Source organism: Patella vulgata, chromosome 4 (genome assembly GCF_932274485.2).
Source record: "Patella vulgata chromosome 4, xgPatVulg1.2, whole genome shotgun sequence".
In the NCBI taxonomy this organism is placed as follows: domain Eukaryota; kingdom Metazoa; phylum Mollusca; class Gastropoda; family Patellidae; genus Patella; species Patella vulgata.
Window position 1 is genome coordinate 53,390,204 of NC_065882.2, and position 20,827 is coordinate 53,411,030.

General features: G+C 33.3%; 1 long non-coding RNA gene across 1 annotated transcript in view; it reads right to left on the reverse strand.

The window, feature by feature from the left end:
* Nucleotides 1–5,346: 5,346 nt before the first annotated feature.
* The window catches only part of LOC126817708 (uncharacterized), a 58,625-nt gene continuing 43,144 nt past the window's right edge, over nt 5,347–20,827 (reverse strand). The window contains exon 3 of the long non-coding RNA XR_007679111.1: nt 5,347–8,989. This is a non-coding gene — a long non-coding RNA (uncharacterized LOC126817708). The remainder of the gene's footprint in view (nt 8,990–20,827) is intronic.

A 20,827-nucleotide genomic window follows, 5' to 3' on the forward strand; every position in this document is an offset into this window, starting at 1 on the left:
TCTTTTTCTTAAAAAATAAAACAAAACTCAACAATACCTTTCCTATGTTGCTCTTTTTATGCCGCGCTTTAAACAAGTGTATAAGATTGACAGTTCATTATTTGGTAAGCCAGTTGAAATTGGTCATATAACACAATGTCACAGCAACCTGAAATAAGTCGGTCCGTCGTGATCCTTTAGTTTATTTGTACTCCTAGATAAGAACTGTCATTTAAGGATCCCCAAAACCGTTCAAAATCATTGACTGCTTTCTTTCTAGAAGTTTTGCTGTACGTTTTATGAAACACACATGACTTGAGTGTAATACCCGTTCTAAACCAAGGTAAAGTTGGTTCATTAATGTCAACAATTGTACATTTTGTGATGTCTGAAGTCAAATTAATTGTCAGAATATGATAAACATGTCAATCCTGAAACAAACATATTATTGGTGTCAACTGGGTATGTCGCGTTAGTCCACATGTTCGTATATTATGTGCATGAATCTCAGAGACCTTTATTAGACCTTATTCTAGTCTAATGTAACTAACTAAAGCCACGCAACTTTTCCCAAAGAAATAAAAATTCTGTTTCTATATGTATGGGCTTTAAGATAAGTCCCTAAATTTTGCAGTTAACATTTACTTCTCTGAGGGAGCCGCAAAAGTTACTCTGGATTTTCCGTCGTGGTTTTCTCCTGCAGTGGAAGTCCGGGCACAATTTCCCTCAGCATGCCGATGGGGCAGACAAGTATAGGACGTTAAACCCCCATTCCATTTCAATAGTTATTTTTAAATTAAATTTTTATATAGTTCAGATGAATATCCAGTTTTCAAGCGCGTGACAGACCTACGTGGGTGTCCCCCTCCCACCCGAATAACAGTATTTAAAAAAACACTTATTCTTTTGTTCCTAGTGAGGGGCGCTTAAACTTATAATCTAATCTAGATAGGCGTCACAAAACACCATTGAAATCCCAGTTTAAACAAAATTCTCTGTATAGAATAATATAAAAATAAAAAATAACCAGTTTTATGGTTTTATGCACTGATATAATGTATATCTGTGATTTTACATTTAAAAGAGTAAAATTGGTAAATGGCCAATAATTATTCATAACTTTATTATACTGAGACCTTATTCAGCGTCAATGAAGAGACCATTAATGTGTCACATCATAAACGTTTCCATAGATACCTGTATTTGTCGACAAATCAGTATAATTAAATGAAAATAAATGTTTGATTGACAATAAAATGCTATTTTATATACATAAATGTTTTGATTGGCCATAAAAACTCTAATTTTGAGATTAAGTGAAATTTATTCTACCACCCTGCTGAAGACCCCTCGTCCACCCGTTTCCGGTCAAAAGAAAAATTTAATCCTGTATGCACCAAAACAAATTTCATAAAAATATTATCTATTTATCAATGGTTTTAAAACACCTGGGTACAACAGAACATTTCAATATTTATTTTAATTCTTGTATTTACAATCTACAGGAGACAGTTTGTGTACGAGTCCTATATAAGTCGAAAGCACCTACTCAGTCACTGAAAAGATATATACGCATCATCACACTCACCAAGATTATAAATATTATGAATTTTTAAAATCATTTTCAAAATAATGTCAGCCTTAATCGGTTATATTTTGCGGCAGCAAACAAATTGTTATTGTCAGGGCAAATAATTCAGATCTCACTTTGAACAATTGTTGCTACCGCGTTTCCCAATGGTCTTTCTGTTACACTGAAGCCGCCACATTATTTGTCACAAGCAATAAACCCGAAATCATATTTTGCATAGTGAAGTCGCGGCCCTATTGAACTTTTTAAACACAGGGGTCTCTGTTTCACAAAGCGATCTCTATATGAAATAAGTGTCATCTATTGATAATTAACAGCATTTTCAAACTTGATGAAAGGTTTATATTAGACAGTAGAAAGTTCCACAGTCAACACAGATTAAACTATCATCATCCATAATTTGGTTTGTTAAAATCAAAAGACAGTTTACAATTGACCCATATAATCGTTCATAATTAGACCTTAATTAAAGTATTTACTAGTTTTGCAGGGCCTCTAGTCTGCGTCAATTATGTTACTCTAATTTCAACATTTTAAGCAATATTTAAAGTCATAATAACGGTTCTTGTCCGTTACACTATTTGCTAAAAATATTAGATTTCACTACTAGGGGTCACGGTGGCTAAGTGTGTAAGACGCTGACTCGCTAGTCTGGAGGTCGCGTGTTCGATCCCTGCATTGGTCGAGAAAGTTCATCGGGATTTTCCGATGTGGTTTCCCCTTATCAGTGGTGCAGAATGAAGGGCCCGACAAGGACAGATGCCTGGTCGTTCGGAATAGTACGAAAAACCGAGGTCCCGTGTATACATTGGCGTGCACGTAAAAGATCCCTTGGCAGAATTTCCCTCATAGCACGTTGTACAGCGCATGCGCGTCTTCATTTTCCCAGTCGGAGCAGAACATACTATGACGATTTAACTTCATTTTTGTGGGTTGTACGTGACAAAGAGTAGGGTCGCCTGTTCAACCTCGTGGGTTTTCTCCGGGTCCTTCGGTTTCATCCCACTGCTAAAGACCCCTACGTGCAAGCGAATTATTGAAATAAAAAAAAATTAAACCATTTGTTAGTCCCGAAATGACCTAGTTTGTGTCGAGCGGACGTTAAACCCCATTCCTCTCTCTCTCATTTTAAGTTAATGTATATTATCGTAAAGAAACACAGAATTTGTAATATAAATACAGATATTTCAATCAGCAAAAAGTGTTCATGTAGCCCCACCCCCCCAAAAAACAGAAAAAAAACCAAAATCACTTTCGGTGAAATTTCACCTTGTGCTCCAATTAATCGACGTTTTTTTTTTCTCAAATTGTGTATAAGACCCATAAGCTGTAACTGTATATTGTCAATTATAGGTTTAAACCATTTTGGGTAGGATGGATGACATTATTCACATCAGATATTTTTGTATATATTATTCGGATTACCTGTCAGTTTAATAATTTCTGTAAAGTGATTTCAAAGATGCGTCAATCAATTCCCCATATATATATTTTTTTTAAATCGTCATTCCACATGTTAAAAATATTTATCACAGAATTCTCAATTATAAGGCCAAATGAATCTTCGATAGTGCCTTTTTGATGACCTAAAGAGGCAGAGTCAAAAACCATTCCTAGATTTAATTGTGTCACAATTAATACTTACAAAAATTTAGTTAAAGAAAATACAGTAGTGAGTAAATTTATTTTGCGTTGAAGACAAGTGTGATCTGTTACATCTCAATGCTATTCAGATTGTGGAAAGAGATTTCGCCGCCAGGTTTTATAAAACTTGCGTTATTTGTCATGTATGTAAAATATGTAGGTAGGTGAGTAAGTTGCGCACTACCGTCCTAAATTCCATTTCTTTCAACAACAGATGCACGTTAGAGTATTATAGATGTTATCTAACACTATCTAATAGATTCTACCACATGGTAACAATAGACTTCTGATACCTTTAAAGAAGCAGTCTCATGCAGACATTTAGTAAATAAGTAGGACGTTAACCTAGCTCATTTAGGAAATAAAACTGGCTAATTATGCATAAGAGATTCGCAGAAACTTTATTCTAGTCTAATGTAAGTAACTAAAGCTACGCAACTTTTTCGGAGAATAAAAACTTTCTTTCCATGTATAGGGCTTTAAGATAAGTCCTGAAATTTAACAGTTAACGTTTACTTCTCTGAGGGAGCCGCAAAATTTAACTCTGGATATTCCGTCTGCAGTGCGAAGGACTTGGAAAGGAATTTATAGTCGTTTAATTGGGTGGGAAGAGCAATGGATGTCCGGGCACAATTCCGCTCAGCACACTGCAGGGAGAGACAAGTAGGACGTTAAACCCCATTCCATTCCATTTTATTAACAGATTCTCTTCAAAATCTGGGACTTCCATTTGAATAATATTATATTTAAAGACTTAGTGGGAGTGAACTCAATATTTTGCTGCACATAAGTAAAAAATGACGAAGAGGTAAATAAGGCAAGCTGTACAATCCTTGTCATTTACAAATCTGGTTTACATACATGTATTTGCAGTCATGAAGGAACGTCCCCTTCCTTTAATTCAAATTTACCCGTGTTTCCACTGGTCTCATGTTTATACCACAGTAATTCGAGTCTATACCAGAAATTTTGGTCTCTTGTCTATACCAAGAATTCCCGTCTCTTGATTACACCAGGAATTCGGAGTCTCTTGTTTATACTAGGGATTTCGAACCTCTTGTTCCCAGGTATATAATAACACAAACACTTTTCGTAATTATATTTTATTTATGTCACAGTATACTGATGTTTATGAAAATATAGAAATATACAAAATATCGGATGATATAATATTATACATTGTAACTTTATATAATACAATAATATATAACATATGTTAGAAGTAGTATTAAGTACACAAAATAGTTTCATACCCTTCAATGTCAAGCTATTTCTATTCACATTCTTAACATGTATGTGACAACGTTCATTACTTCCTACCTAGAACAGACAGCATTATAAACTACACCCGGTGCTACAGCTGTAACGTAAGCGATGTTTTAACGTGAAAATGTGTAAAACTGATATGAGAGCGAGAACCATACAACTGTTATTTATAGTTATATAATTGACTGTAAGTACTGTATCTAAGATAGGCATGTAACTTAGCTTCAAGCCATTAGCAAGCAATCGTTGTAAAAGTAAAAGTAATGTACTGTTAAGTTTAAAATTTTTTGGCTCCACGAGATTCACATTTCATTAGCCCCATCCACAGAACCGAAATGTACTTGAAGGGTCATTAACCTTAAAGAAGTCAAGTCCCGAACTCAATATCATCCACAGTCTTCGACATTGCAAACGCGGCTTATTGGTCAATTTAATCAACATTGATGCTGTTATCTCACCGTGAATAGATGGGCTTCTGATATTCAATATTTAAGACAAAATGAAAATGTTAAAATTGGCACAAGAATTGCGTGACAGAATGCTTTCGAACGCCATTTATAATGAAGAGACTCGATGAACGAGGCTAACCATACCCCACTACCGCTGTAGACTGGAATAACCAGGCGCCAAAGACGTCCATTCCATTTGGACACTTCGCGAATTTCGCCGAACAAAACTGATTAGAAAGTATATGCATCGTGACCATTCGAGGTATCAAAGAAGAGAGATTTGGCTCCATTAAGCATTCATGCTGAACACTTTTGTACGAGTACTACATAAATTTTCCCTTGCATTCCCGAACTAGGCAAACTGGAAAACAGGGATAACGCTACTTACTTAAGAACAAAAGAATTGAACATAAAACATATAACCGTAATAATTTATGTATATGGTCAACATGTTATTAGAACATATTCCACATACAGATTATACATCTAATTACATCATTTAGTCAAACTTACAAAAAGAAAAACGAAAAAAGAAATTAACTTTCGTCAACATTTAAATAGGTTAAGTCAATGACCCTCACACAAAAGAGGTTAACAGAGTTATATTCTCACAATAATGATATGACACTTCATAAATATGGAAGTAATAGCTTTACTTGTTGTGTTATTTAATGTTATATACCATACCCGATATTGGTACTTCATCACCCAAATAGTATACAATGATGAACTAACTTTGTATCCGTTCACGAGCTGTCATTCTATTTTTAGTAATACGGGGAAGCCTTCAGTTTTCTCTTGGGAACAACGTACGTAAACATACTATGTTCATGGTGATTGTAAAGTCAATTTTTATCAAAACAGTAATCAGAATAAACCTCATTGATTGTTGAGTTATGTCAGCCATTAATTGCGTGCAATACCATTAGTTTTTTGTTCGAATATCGAGTTACCTGTAGTTTAAGACGACAACGAAATTTAATGAAAGAAGAAGCCATGATGGCATAAGTGAGGCTGATGTCCCCGCCCTCCCCCTGCCTTAATCCCAATATAATTAGATGCCACTCATAGATTTATTATCTTTTAACAACGTATCAAACAATCAAATTACTTATCACTCTTAACAAATATTGCTCATTATCGAACTAAGTCAAGACACCAGTACAGCTCTAATGAAACTATACCGGTACAACAATTTGAATAAGAGTGACATGGTGTTCCAAAGCATTGATAAATCTAATTGCTTATCTTTGCTTAGCCTAAGCAGAAAATGGTCATCTGTCAAGGCATTCACTTATTAAACATCTTCACCCCAATTAGAAGCTGGCAAATTCATTTTAATAGTCTCGTTGACAAATTTTTAATTCATCATATCTTTGTAAATACTGAACCATTTTTAGACTGATCTTGCATTTAGAGATTTAATTTTAACAATTTGTAGGTGTTCAAGGAATATCCAACAAATGATAAACAGCAGTTTCAACCAATATAAAAATTTATCAGTGTATAATGCTTGATAGTTGCCATTTCATATTTATATACTTAAATTGAAATATTTGACTACAGACATTATCTATCAACTATCAAGTATTAATCCAATCTGTTTTTAAAATTTCCTGTAGCTGACGTAAGACCATGGCATATGTCTAGGGATATGTCCCTAAGAATTAATACAATAACATCTAAAGTACATTTGAATACTGTGTTAATTAGCCTAATTAATTATTATCATCAATTATTATTTATTTATTCATATAGTTAATGGATAGAATGATATTAATTATGATAATTGTTAATTATTATAAAGGAATTGTTTAGAACCATATTAACACAAGGGCAAAGGCTTAGATGACAATTTACTAGTACATGTACAAGTAATTTAAAATAAATCTTATCTATAAAAGATTCTGTTGGTGTAGTGTTTTATTGATTAATTTGTATAAATTTCATTCATGATTTGCAATGTCAAGGATTCGTTTTTGCAACCAATTTAAACTGACTTCTGGTTTTGAATGGAAAGACCATTACAGCAGACTTAAAGTAGCTAAGTCTCTAACTCAATATCATCCAAAGTCTTCGACATTGAAAACACTAATTATTTGTCAATTTAAATCAAAATTGATATTGTGATCTTATCGGGAAAAGATGGGCTTCTGATATTCAATATTTAAGACAAAATACACATTTTACCATTGGTGCACGAATCAGCGCCATTTGTAACAAGGGACTCGAAGAACAAGGCTAGAGATACTCAACGAGTCATGTCAAACGGTGACGCGATATTCTTATCTGGAGAACATGCACAATAAATACTATCGATGTAGACCAGAATAACCAGATACTAGAGATTGCCATTCGATTGAGACATTTGGTGTATTTTGCCAAACAAAACTGACTTGAAATTAGGGTAAAAATGGAAACGATTGAATGTAAATCAGTTAATATACATTCATATTACATTATTATATATGTTGCAACCCATTTGTGTCAATTTCTAGGTCCCAAATAGTAGCAATTTAGCCCCTTTAAGTAACAGGATAATATGTTAAAGTTACAAATTTTCTTGGTGTGTTTAATTGTTTGTTAATGTCCCTGGTTATTTGTTGAATAATACTGATGGGCAGCACATCATGTTAGATTTCAGATGCTCTATAAATGTATTATTAGTATTTCAATTCTTTATTTCTTCAAGTTTACTGACTCATCAGATAACATACATGTACACTAATATAATACACAATATATACATGGCAAGTAAATATAAACAAATAGACAAAAGAAGTATGGGGGTGGGGTGTAATTAAATTGTGTTAAATTAATAGCCTATATAGGATACAAAGATTTTTAACATGACAGAATGAATCAGTATATATAAACTTCATGAAATCTTGCAATGATTTATTTTTCTTTCAGATCTTCTAAAATGCCCTTAAAAACGCGAAAAATTGACTAGATTATTATCATAGTAATGACCATGTAACAGTCAATTTATTAGATATTTAATAATATTTACAGTTTAGATACTGTATATATTTGATTTCTCTAGCACATCTTTACCACCTTGGACTGAAATTATTGGTTCTATGTTTTGAGCAAAACAAGATGTACACTGGTTTAATTGACATATTTACTGATATTTATCAATGAGACTGAAAACTGCTATACTAGAAGATACTATAGAATTACTGCTATAAAGAACTACCCATACAGTTGCTACACTTCTGGTAATTGGTTCTCAAAAAGCAATTATTGTGTTTACAACACTCTGAGGTAAAGGGACCAAGGTTGAGAGTGTTGGTACTCTTACACTGTGTACAAGGGATACTGTGTTTTCTTTATTATTGAAGTACTCCAGTAAATCACCATCCATCTATCAGATAGCTACCTCAAAGACAAAAATATCATCAAGACCACACAAACAGTCTGTTTTAACCCTTCAAATAGTTCATTGTACCATTCTTGGAATCCTTCAGTCAAAATAGCTGTACTATTATTTTATTTAAATAAAGATTTGGAAGAAGATATCCATATGGTCAAGCCCAAGTGCTCTTTATTTTCTCATTGACCTGATGTTAAATTCATCACATACATATGTTGATACTCTTGATTTATTTTCCTTATTTATCATTCTTATCTGATAAAGTATTTTAATGTTAGTTTTTGATCCATAAATATTTTACAATTTATTATTTTAATTATGTTTTAAATGTCATAAATGTTGATGGAGTCATCTTTTACATACATATCAAAAGGTTTGAATTTGTTCAAAATTATATGAACTTGCTAATTGTTACATAAAACAGTCTGTTAGTGTATTTGATAAAAGAAGTAGGCCACCCACATAACATTTTTTTTTTTATAAATAGATTACAATTTAAAAACTACCATTATAGGTCAGGATGTCACCTTGTCATAAACTCAAAATGTTAAAGAAACTACTAAATGATAGATTAATATCCATTTAAATTATCTTCTGGATACTTGTCTCTACAGTCTTCACTAGTCATCTTGTGAATCTCCACCTTGAATTCAAGTCCATATGTCACCCAGGGTCAATCAACTGAAAATATAAAAGTATACATCTAAACATACAAGTACAATTTGAAAACATTAATCAAATTTCAGTCAATTTATGCAAAAAAACAGATCTAGAATCAATTGTGTGTAAATTTCTTAGCAAATTACCTTGCTTTGCAATTTCAACAGATCAATTTCATTGATAAGATCTTTACAACACTGGACTTTTTATAAATGAAAAATAGATGTTTCAACCATTAAAATCTGAATGATATTTAAATCGTAATGGTTTTCAGTTGTTATCAGTATATATAATAAGAGTAGTTATTTATTAACATATCTATTGAATGAGGTCAGCGACCATGGCACATAGTATTAACCTAATAAAGAGACACGCTTACATTATATACCATATAAAATCTATATTCACACTTATATAACATGTATATATTTCTCATTAAACACTTCAAATAAAGGAAAGTTTTCACCCATTTTTAAATATAAGAAATATAATAAATGTTCTAATTCTTTGATAGTGTCCTCAAATGGTGGCTATATATATAATTTTATTATTGGGAGAGAAATGAAATGAAATGAAATGGGGTTTAACGTCCTGTTTTACTCCGAACTGGGCTAATGAAGACGGGCATACGCCATACTGTGTGCTATGAGGGAAATTTTGCCCGGACAGCAGCACTACGGCCTACTCTTATATCGAATTCTAACTGTCAAGGGATCTTTTACGTGCATGCCAATAGGTACATGGGTGCTCGTTTTTTTGTCTCATCCGAATGACTAGACAGCTGTCCTTGTCAGGCCCTCCGTCCTGCATCACTGATAAGGGGGAACCACGTTTATTGGGAGAGGAAATATTCAATAAAATGATGAGAATAAAATGAGGCCTAATGTTTTCTGTCCACTTTCATCTGGGTTACGAGACACTAGACACTTTACTGCTACAAACCCGTCTTCATTAGCCCAGGTTAGGAGCAGAACAGTAGGACGTTAAACCCCATTTCATTTCATTACTGCTACAAATGTTCTAAACTAGAACAATCTTCAAAATTTTGAAATGGCACTGACAAAAAAACATTCACAGATTCCAATGGGTATGTGAATTTCGACATTTGCAACAAGAGAATGTGCATCTATCAAAAGAACAGACTGGTATAAAAAAAAGAAGAAAATATAAAAAAAAACTTTTTTCACTTTTTCATACTATCACTTGGCGTACTGTACTTTCTTTTGATCGTCAGTTTATATGTTGCTCATTCACTGAACAATTACAAAAGAAATATTTTCAGTGGAACAGGTGGTAGATGGCAGTGATAGATAATACACCTTATTATGAGTGCAAGAGGTACAGGTACCATCCTATTTAATGAATTGCGATTTCTATACATGATCTTGTATAGAACTTTCCTACAATTCTTATTCAAATTAATAAACTATTATTTGTCAAGATCTTCAGAATAAAATCTATAGAATCTGTATGGTGTTTGATATAAAAAAAGAAGACAATACTAACTTGCCCTGTACTGATGTTTATAAGACCTTTTTGATCATCTAGTTGCGGACTTGTATTCAAGAACAGATATCGATACCCCAGATGAAAGGTAAGTGTATTTCTGTGAAGATTGTTTTGTGTAAGTAGAATACTATTATAATAAAATATTATACTAGAATAACTAGAGCGCAATAAAAACTACTTAAGGACATAGCGACCTGACCTCAAATGACATGACTAACTCTGTTAGTTACACTGACCTGATTGGTTGCCAGAAAAACTTGGGGTAATAGTAATTATTGTAAGTGTGTACCATCAGTGTTATCTTGGTCTGGTAAGATAAGGCATTTCGCCAGAATCAGTCGAAAAGCCAGCAGACATAACTATTATTATCTAATAAATCATTATTCAACTAACACTAGTCTTACAACTGTTACTACCAGTCTGCTATTGTCATATACCAGAATATATTTTTACTTAAACAATCTCATTCTGTGATCATCTGAAGGGAGTAGAATGACATTCAGATTTTAGTGAACCAAAAGGTGTGGATTAAAATACTTCTGGTAACTAACAGGATTATTTCTTAAACAATTATAATCCACACAAATATCCTCGATACCGATATAACAGACTATGCTTTCACGATTAACCTAACTTTACTTGGTAGTGTAAACATAAATTATTATTGGTTATAATTTGTGTACTGGAGAAAATGGGGAATTTTGCCTTTTTTGTCTCTTTTTCTTCAATTTTTTGATACCAAGTGATGTTAGAACAAGTTCATGTTTCTTATACATATATCAACCAGGCGTGAATTGGTAGAATACTTTGCTTGCAGCTTGCTAATAAACATGGGCATATTCTCATGAAATATGAAATCCTGACATGTAAAATGACAAGCAATCAGATGTGTATCCTTCAAATTTAGTATTTTTACATTACTATTCCTTTAAGCTCTGCAAAGTATTGGATTCCTTTTCCATCAGCCGAATTGACCTTGAGTTATGTTTCACCACTATACTCCTACAAGGCCAATAACGGTTATGTGAATATTGCACCATTCTAGATGACTTTCTGATGTAATGTTCTCGGGTAGAGGTTAAAATATGTACTGAATAGCTGAACATTAAATAGCGGAGTTGAAGATAACTGTACTAGATCTATATAGCTACAGTATTATTCTACACATCTATGTTACTATGTCAATAGCGTAAATATTCTAGTCTGCCTGAATATATCAAGATTATTCCCTATAGTTTCCTTAGGATTCAAATCACTGAATTACTAATCAAAATACAGATTGCCAGGCAACAAAACAAAAACTCACAGCAGCTAAGTTGTCAAGACATTTACCCAATGAACATCTACACCAAGTTTGTACATTCTACCTCAATTACAGGCATAGAGAGAGAGAGAGGGTTTAACATACACTCAACACAAACTAGCTACTTTTGAGACTAACACATGGTACAATTTTATTTCAATAATTCGCCTGCATATGTGAGGAACCCAGAAGACCCAGAGAAAACCTGCTCTTTATCACATACAGAATTGGGATCAAAACCATGCCACTTGTCTCAACGACAGACCTTATGATCTAAACTGCACCTTTTAGACCATTAGACAACCAAACACCTTTACTCAATTGGAATTAAAATTATTGTGTTCAAAAGTCTTGACCAATCCAATTTTATTTCAATAATTCACATGCACATGGAAGGAACCCAGAAGACCCAATCCAATTGCTTAACCTTCTACTTTACAATGCACTAAAATCTGATTCAGAGTAACAACCCATAAAGTAATTATCAGAAATCAGTAGAACTTGTTTGGCTTCTACATGTAGTTCTGCCCATGCTGATGTTCACAAAACATTTAATATCATGGATTTAGCTGTTGAAGTTATTAAAAATAATTGGAAATTAATATACTTGTTTGACTCAAGACCTTAAACTGTGTGTATAAATTTAAAGTAAATCGAATGATAACTTTGGCCTGTAGAGTATCCACAAGATTTTTCGAGTGTGTGTGTGTGTGTGGGGGGGGGGGGGCGCCAACAATATATGACTACATTTCAATGTGGGCATATAAAAACTGTGATGAACGAGCAGAGAGAGAGAGAGAGAAATGAGGTTTAAGAGAGAGAGAGAGAGAGAGAGAAATGAGGTTTAACATCCACTCGACACAAACTAGATCATTTTGGGACTAACACATGGTTCAATTTTATTTCAATAATTCGCTTGCGTGTAGGGGTCTTTAGCAGTGGGAGGAAACCGGAGGACCCAGAGAAAACACACAAGGTTGGACAGGCGACCCTACTCCTTGTCACGTACAACCGGGGAATCGAACCCCGCCAGTTGACTCAATGACATACTGTATGATACAGCGCAGCGCGCACATGCTAACCATTTGGCCATCCAACCCCCCCCCCCCCCATGAATGAGCAGACAAAGGCCACTTATGCAATTAATGTCATAGGATCAACATAGTACTATATACATGAATAAGAAAAGTGAAGAACAGCAACGATTTAAAACAATCTTGAATCTTGAATAAAAAAAAGTATGCATACATATTTAGTGGTAAGATGATTGACATTCTGAACCTTTAAGCAAAATGCCTGAAATACCTTTTCAATTGATCATATCAAGATTTAGTTGTACTCATGTTTAGCTGTTCATGACGTAAAATAAATACCAAGAATATGCCTGAAAAATTATTACTACTAATCATAAATAATCTTAGAAATAGAAATATTCTGAATAATAATATATCTCATTATAAAGTTGTGTATGATAAAAAAAAATCAAGCTATCGTGATCAAGATGAAATTACATGTAATTATACTTTACTGTTTTTACTCATTATATTCATTCATATCTGATTTTAACGTTTCATTTAATATATAATCAAATAGGTTATCTTGCTACAATTAGTCATACATATATCAAGCTTTAGATAAAAATGAAATTGAATGGAGTTTAATGCCCTACTGTTGTGCACCGACTAGAGTAATATGGAGGGATCTATAAAGAAAATTCTGCTAGAATAGTGACGTTCGTCCTACACCTTATTTCGATTTCCAGCTGTGAAAGATTTTTTTAAGTGCATGGGAACTAGATACAGTTCCTTGTCAGGCTCTCCGTCCTGCACTAATGACAAGGGGAAACCTGACTAAAAATCCTGGGGAACTAATGACAAGGGGAAACCTGGCTAGAATTCCTGGGGAACGTTCTCGGCCAACACAATTGGGTCAAACTCTTGACCCCTGGTAAGTGAGCCAGTGCGTTACTCACCGAGTCACAGTGGTTTCCTGTTTTAGATAAACTTACCTACAAATAGCACAAGTATATTGATTAAAGGCACAACCACTGAGAATCAAGTGGACCTGTTCTCAAAAAGTCTATTGATTACAATATGTATAAATTAGAATGAGAATAAGTTTGAGTATAAGTTCTGAAATATTTCTGTCAATTTAGTTTCAAGATCTATATATACGAGTGCAGGGCGTCGGAACCTGGGTACCAGGGTATACAAATGGTACCCTGCCCTTTTCTGGGGTATACATGTATACCCATGCCCTAATGATGAAAGTTTTCAACCTTTTTACTAGAATTGCTCATGATACGAAAATTGTGAATAATCAGGCTTTTGTCTCTTTCATTATCATTTATTTTATTTTGAATTTGGAATACTAGAGGTGCTCTAAACAGCGTTCTCGGAAATTGACAAATTTCAAAATTTTCTAGAGGCAGGGGGAAGAGACCCCCCCTCCCATATTTTGGTACCCTGGCCCTTGTGCCATTCCAGTGCCCCTGTACGAGTGTACATTTGATATAACAGGTCTCTTTTAATCCTGTTATGGACTGTTGACTTGTAGAAGTATAAAATGATGGGAGAATTCAACAACGGACACAGCCACCAATGAACATGTTTCATAATGTAATTATCAATTTTAAATGGCAATCATTTAAGCAACAAATGATAAAAAAGACAACAGCTTGTTACCTTATATATATCATTCTAATTAATATATCATGTTGACATCATGTTAATATGTCTGTCAAAGTGTGTAGTATTGATTTACACCCCAAAAATTGTGTAACACGCAGATAAAATTGATTATATGTATAACACATGTTGCACTTTATTCAACTCATGCATATAGTTCTATTTTTATGTCATTTAATAACTTATTACCATTTTTATCCAAAACAAGATTAAAACAGCCAAAATATCTTCTTTGGGAAGCCCAAATAAAAACCTTCAATTTAACTACTTTAGTCAAGAAGTATGAGCTGACCAGTAAAAACAGAATATTTCATGTCATGTTCATGAATGAATCTAGTAAGAAGAGTCATCAATTAGTGACAGATACTTTACTAAAATAGATTATTTGCCACAATCTGGGATAATGTAACACAATACACAGCGGATGTTACATATATAGCCTGAAGGTGCTGATTCTTTCACAGCTAATCAACATGGTAAATGTAGTGAAACACTGATTATTAAAGATCTTAACCAAATGATACTACTATACATTTTGTATTATTATTAACATATTACATGTATACACTCTGCCCCCCCCCCCACAAAAAAAAAGATACCACTATCATACTTGATAACTAATTTATCATTTTATTACCACAAAGAGGTTTGCATTTATTTACCGGTAAGTGATACTGCTCAATTTATATACCATTCCAACGCTTAAGTTAAGCTGGTTAAAAAAACAACAGTGTTATTCTCACTTAACTTTATCTTTGAAGGCAAAGGTGTGGCAAATAAACCTGTTTTAAAAAACCAACATGCAACTAGACATACCTTGGCTGTCTCAATGAGTCAGCATAAAATGGCGTACATCAGCTATCTTATACTGTATAGCATGTTCATTGCAATACTTCTTGTGGAAATTTGTGGTTTCAAGTAGGATATAAGGTATACATAATGAACTATAACCTTTCATCATTGTCTATAAAATCAGGCACTTCTTAAAGTAACTAAGTCTAACTCAATATCATCCAAAATCTTCAACATTGAAAACACGATTTATTTGTCAAATTAAATCAACATTCATGTTGTGATCTTACCGGAAAAAGATGGGCTTTTGATATCCAATATTTAAGACAAAATAAACATTTTACCATTGGTACACGAATCGTGTACCATAATGCGCTTCAGCCCCAGTTGTATCAAGAGACTCGAGGGACGAGGCTAGACACATTGCACCAAATCAAACAGCGTATGTAGACTGGAACAACCAGACGCTAGAAATTTGCACTTGCTTGAGACTGCTGGCTTATTTCGCCGAACATAACTGATTTGAAATTGGAGTAAAAACGGAAACCATTGAATGTAAATTAGTTTATATACATTCATACTACAGTATTATATGCATTGCGACCCACTTTTGTCAATTTCTAGGTCCTAAATGTTAGCGATTTAGCTCCTTTACACAAAATTATATTCAGCCATCTGAACTGTACATAAAATTCATCTTTTGAAAATTTGGCTGTTTTGAATATCAGCTGGACAAATAAAATCTGACAGGTTTGATACGATTCTGGAGAATTAGTTTTATTTATCTAAAATAATTGTCATACCCAAATATCTAAAGGTAGGCTACACAGGCTTTTTATCCACAGTCAATTAGTCAATGAGCAAAAACAGCCAGGCTATGAACAGCTAATTTGGTTGTAAGAAAACAATTTAAAATTTGATTCACATCATGTATTGCAGGACAAAAATATCCGCTATGATAGTACAGGTCTATTGGAAGTTGAGGTACCGTTAATCTTCTAGTTTATTTCAACTATTTCTGTGTAATTCTAGCGCTTAAACTAACAATCATCTGTTTGAATAATGGGTGAGAAGTACAACTGTGCACCTGAAAAACTTGACAACTGTCACTCACATGTCTAATCATGAAAAACAGTTTATAAATAGGTATATGTACTGGTTTATAAATAAAAAATCTACAATACTATGACAATTATATTTAAAAAAAACCCAAAAAACTAGAGGCTTTATTGATGAAGGAATCAATTTCTCAAAATAAAGGCTTAGATTTAAGATTACTGTTCAAATGATTTAAAAGCTAGTTTTAAATAAACTTCAGTCCCATGCTTGTTTAAGGTAGTCAAAAATCTAGTGTTGTATAACAAAGCTAAAACTTTATATAACAGGGAAGTTTTTTCTATCATTATTTACAAAGCTTACTAATTTTCTCCTATCAATCATTGATAGTCGTGATATCTGAATTTACATAAAAACTAAGTAAATGTCTTATTATGCCATATGTTTCAGTGAATAAAAACCTGGTAAATTCTTTTACTCTGGTAAGTAACTATCTGATAAACCAACATCCATCCATATTATGTACAGTGGAGTTGGGGGATGAACAATCACCTTGACTGACTGTCAATCACCTTGTATCTGGATAAACTTGACTATTACTCTGACGTGTTCACAGTGACAACTTCCCACGTATAATTTTGCAGCTTATTGCTGCATTTTAATTATCTCTTGACAACCAACATAATGTAAAAAAGTTACGTAACCCCATATAGACTGTTTTGATGAACATTTACTCACAAGTGTATATTTTGAGTTGAAATTTTTTTAACATGTTTAATAGGTTATTTCTCCACATATTGGCATTCGATATGCATACATAAATTTTTGTTTTGGAGACCTAGTAAAGTTATGTTTCCACGAAACAAATGTTTGAAGACCTCTCTGTCAAAATGCATCATGCTAAATTAAATTTCAGTAAAAATCTTGACAAAATTTTAAATTCTACATAAAATCTTTAAAAAGAATATTCCATTTATTCTTTTATAAATACTGTTTAATTAAATGTAGCTTGGTTTCAGGAATAAAGAAATTGATTTGAACTAGAGAATGTTTGTATGTTAATGGTCTTCATTTGTGGTTTAATAAACTCCTCATGGAAGGGAACTTCCGCAAACTTAAATTAATCATTTTCCGAATGAATGGCCTTACTATTGATGCTCTTATTGAATGCAACCAAGACAATTGTATTTCTGTTCAAACTTTTATCCAGCCTGTTGTGTGGTATATCTGGTGACAAATGCGTCATAGAACTATGAGTTAAACTTATTAAAAAATTTTATAGGATATAATATCATATAATATTCTAGGTCCAGCTGTTACCACCTACTGGATAAATTATATTAGAAATAAAATTTCACATACTACGTCATTCAGTTGTCGTAAGTGAGTATTGATTTTTTGGGCAGAGAGCAGCCATGATAATCATAAACTAGTCCATTCATAACTAATACTCATTATTATTGACTAGTAATTCATTCATCTTTCATTACAAAAAAAAGGTAATGTAATAGCCCGTTCAGACGCTTATTTTTAAACCAGTTCATAATCGCTGGGGTTTTTAAGACAGCATCGTGTTGCGTTCACATGTACTATCAGCCAAACCAGTTTAACTATTCTGACCTCTTCAGTCGGAGGTTAGAGTTAACTGCGCATGGGTAGCTTCATATTCTTTATTCGGTTCTCGCACGCTTTCGATAACATTGGCACTGTCTGACCCCAATATTTTCACAGGAATGTAACTAACTGCGTACTGCGCATGCTCGAAGCAAGCTGGAGCTGGGTTTTTTAAGCCAACCCGTTCAGACGGCTAAGATGAACCAGTTTAAAATAAAAAGCCTTCTCGAAGACAGGTCGCGAGCAGGGTTTTTTAAACTGGTTTATTTGCCCCACATTTGCGTTCAGACGCTTAAGTTAAACTGGTTTAACGATCCCCGGGTTTTTAAACCAGTTCAACTTAAGCGTCTGAACGGGCTATAAGTGAAAATGTCTAGTTTATTTCCAACGAATATATAATGAGGGATGCCTGAGTGCATGTAGAGGATTATGATTACCGGGAATAAAGATGAGGCCAAATTCAATGATTATTCTAATTTACTGGTACTGTGATTGTAAATGGTATTTATAGTACATCATTCTTATACAAAAGCACAACATACATAATTAGCCATGCAGATACCTAAAATAGATAGAAAAATGGGATTTCATGTCCACTCAAAACGAATAAAGGTGAAATCAGTCCGGTCTAAGTTCATGGGGGTAGAAATATTCTCAATGTGAACTCAGTTGAATATGGACCATGAAAACATTAGCTTACAGATACATCCTTATATAGTAGGGCCTACTTTGCTATTTACAATCGGAGCCTTGAAATTATTTGGATCAATACAGTGGTTTTCTTTTAATAATTTTTACATGTGCACAACCCCACCTTTCCAACCTATACACATTTTGGGGACAAACTAGCAAATTTAAATTACAGTGGTTGAAGCCAGAGAACCTGGTTAAAAAAATAGTAATTTGGTTAACTGTTGCCTACAATTGTGCAATCTAACACAAATTTGCATAACTCATGCATCAGAAGTAGGATTTAATGATCAAGGTTTCAATTCCAGAATGCAGATCACATAGCCACTAAAGTTTAAGAACAAAACCACAATCTAGGAAAAAGAAGGAGCTAAATGTCAACCTTGACAAAAAACATCCTATACAAATAATGCCAACAAATCTGTTAATTTTTATAATCAAAATATTTCATACAATGGGGATAAATTTGACAACAGCTGACTTACTGACAGTGAAACATGTCAACTTTCATTAAGGAAAAGGTGTACCGGTAGTTCAATAAAATAAATGAGTCTTGCAACAGCAGATCACATTCCAATTTTCAGATCCATAAAATCTATTTTGGTAAATAGACTATGCTATGTCAAACACAAAACTGTTAGATTTCTTCTTTTTCAAAAGACACACATTTCTATCAATTCTAAACAGTTAGTATCCTCACAATTAATTCAGTTCATTTAGTAAACAAGTGACATATAATGCTAAACCACAGTTCATTTTATTGTGTGAACAAATATTTCAATGGGTTTTCATCCCCCTCATACCATTTTTTATATGCTCACATTTCATGCGGGAGTATACAGTCCTGATCAACAAAACTTTGTCAATATCAATACTCTACAGAACAAGAGATTATTTTAGATTTGGTTTTTTTTTACGCATGCTGTGATTGTTTTGGTAGATATCAGCAGGAACCCATTCAAATTTCAAAGTCGCACATGAAGTCATTGCCCCTTTCCTTCAACCCTGTAAACACTATACAGCCCAGAGGTTATCCGAATAATTGCTGACGTTGTCATCTAGAAACATACATTAAACCCAATGGAAAATTAAGGGAAGCGCTTCAATTTTACAAAGTTATTTTATCCTTATTTTGTAAACGCTCTACAGGTAACAGTTTTTGAGATTTTTTTTCTGCAGATTTAATGGAATTGTTCACTTCATTGTAAAAAAGGAATCCTTTTACAATTCAGGGTAGCCCATCAATCTTATGCATAGTTATTGCACCTGACCCAAAATTTAACAGCAACATTTCAAAATGCTGCTGTTATATACATGTATGTATTGTCTGGCAACACTATTTCGTATTATCTTATATAATCTTAATGTCTATCACTCAGTCTCCAATATTCTCTGTTTATGCAGTTCATTATTTTGTAAATTCTAATTCACATATGCTTACCTATAAACCCAAACAATTTGATCAAGGGACACATTTATTACAAGCCGTCATTAGCAGATCACCTTTAGATCACATTCCTGAGGACCAACTTCATTATCCATATTTTGAAAATCTCAACAACACACAAGATTAATTTTTCATTTATTTATCCATGTAATTAATACTTCAAACGAAGTAATTATAAAAGAATCACACTTCTATAATAATTCCTCTTACAACCAAGGGTCAAACAATCATACTTTTAGTGTGAAAAAAAAGCCTGTAACTTTTATTATTCATTTTACCAGATGGTTTTACTGTACGACTTATGAGTAATCATTTTAACTTTAAACTTGCCTATTACCGTGTGTGTTACTGGCTTAAAATGTTATAACATAGACATTTATTTACACGATAAGTTCATATTCAGCTCTCTAGAACATCAGACAGCTCAGATATTGAGAGAATCAGTCAATGCCGCCACATCAATGTTAAACGTTAATAAAGCCAGAGACTGCAAATGATTGAACAGACAATCCACAGTTCAATGTCTATCAATATCATGGAAAAGCTACTTGATAATCGAGAATATCAAATGTGGGCAGAATCTTCATCTGCCAAACACTCATAACATTGACTGAAATATTCAATATATTTCATAAATCTTGCATCTTTAAGCCATTTAAAGATGCATTATGTAAAATTTTGATAAAAAGTTGGTCATTCTTGCTAGAAGAGTTCAAAAATAGACAATGCAAAATGACTATATTAAAAATTTCATTCAAATT